Source organism: Penaeus vannamei, chromosome 24 (assembly GCF_042767895.1).
Source record: "Penaeus vannamei isolate JL-2024 chromosome 24, ASM4276789v1, whole genome shotgun sequence".
Taxonomy (NCBI): domain Eukaryota; kingdom Metazoa; phylum Arthropoda; class Malacostraca; order Decapoda; family Penaeidae; genus Penaeus; species Penaeus vannamei.
The window spans coordinates 24,990,239-24,992,509 of NC_091572.1; positions in this window are offsets into that span (position 1 = coordinate 24,990,239).

Here is a 2,271-nt window from a genome sequence, read left to right on the forward strand (position 1 = left end):
CAAATGATTGTAGAATTTGTTGAACAGATTTGTTTATCTAATAAATTGTACAGTTTGTTGAATTTAAGTTCATATTCACTGCATTAACACCAGAGATATTTTTTGCAATATTTTTTTTATATAGTATTTAAACAATGGAATAATTTTATGATGTCATATAAATATACATACACATGAGCTAATTATTGATAAATGTTTTATTGTCATTTTCCGAAAAAAAACAGTGCAAAACATAATTTTAATATATGTAAAATTTCTTAATAAGAAAAAAGTTATTAAAGAACAGAATGATTATATAATTCTATATAGATATATAATTACATACATATAGAGTAATTCTTTGATAGATACATTTCAAGTTTCTTATTAAAAAAAAGACATTGTATAACTTCAACTGAAACTAAACCTTTAAAACTAGAACAAAAAAAATATAATCTATATAAATTTATAATCTCCCTTATAAACGCTCTCTTTTCTTAGTTACATATCTGAACAATAGATGGCGCTATATGAAGATTTGGACATTTTTTTTCTTAATCGGTGTGATACTTGCTCTCCTATCTTTCTTATGTAGTCTTTTTGACCAGCTGATGGGCTCCGCCTCTAGAAACGATGACGTCATGAGCCCTTAACGTCACCAAACCCCGGATGCGACGAGTTCGCTGCCGGGTATTACCCCGGACGTCCCTGTTTAAATTACAAAGGAGATGACGGCTCTACATCTCATTCTAGACACAGTGCTGTGGGAATCCCATCCAGAACGAGTATAAAATCGAACTACTCTCTCTCTCTCTCTCTCTTGGCAATATGAATAACAACCCCCCTCTGTCTCCCTCTCCCTCTCTTGTAACAAATTGTAACAATTTGTAACAAAACAGGCATCCAAACCAGACATATAACTTCCGTGTAAGGAAATCGAAGGAACATCTGAATTGTCAATGGCATCAAATAATTAAATGCAAAGCCAAACCATGTACCTTATTTCTAATGATGTGGCTTATTTATTTGATCTTACTACGAATGACTTGATATCATTAGTTATTTTGCATTACTGTACACTGTTACTTCTTATGAACAAAGAAAAACCACTGCAAATAATGGAATTAATTGTTTTGACTTTGACTCTCTCTCTCTCTCTCTCTCTCTCTCTCTCTCTCTCTCTCTCTCTCTCTATATATATATATATATATATATATATATGTATATATATACATATATATATATATGTATATATATATATATATATATATATATATATATATATATATATATATATATATATATATATATATATATATATATATATATATTCAGTTATCAATATTTTCACTTTCCCCTGCTTGCATTCATTAGATGCTTGTTACAATGAACATGTAGCAACAGCAATACAATTACCCAAATATACCAAGTGATTACATTTTGACTCTTGATTTTAAAAATATGCTCTATTCTCACCTCTCTGCTTGCGCGATATCAGTGTTTCCGAGCAATGTACGAGTGCAATCATGTGATACATACTCAATTTTTAAAGACCAACAGTTAAAATGATATTCACGAATAATCAAAAAACATAATTCCTTTGAGTTTTACTTTACATAAGGTATATACAATATTTAAAAAATGTAATGCTAGTTCCGTCTGTTGGGTTACATACAGTCGTGAGACTTGGCATGGAGCCTAACAACTCCTTCCTTGATAAAACGCCTCTTCATAGTTATTCACTGTGGAAATCTCTGTTATCTACATATTATCTTTAGCATTAAAAATAACCCTATATATCATCCAGACTGTACAGTATTTTTCTTGTGCGGGAAGTATTACATTTTTTCATGCGCGGAAAACATGATTTTATCTATATTTGCGCGGACAAATCTGCGGACGGATGATGAAACAAGTGCGCGGAATTGTCAAAAGAATTTTATGCGCGGAAGATGATTTAAAAAAGAGCTAAGCATGCGCGCAAAGTTACCCGAGAACTAAATCTGCGCGTACAAAATTTGACCATATAATTATTGCGCAACTCTTCAGTCCGGTATATCATTAGTTTATTACTAATAAATGTACGAGTTGCCCATTAAAAATAACAGTTTTCAATGTACCGGTATTTTAAATAGAAAACGTGGATATAGAGATAAACAAGATGCAAAGTATAACTATGCTAAAGTTAGGCATTACGAAAGACCAATGTTATCCCAAATAAAATTAGAGTAATATATATTTTATTGATACAATGAACCGAAATCATTTCACATAAGTTCGAAATTGTTTAAC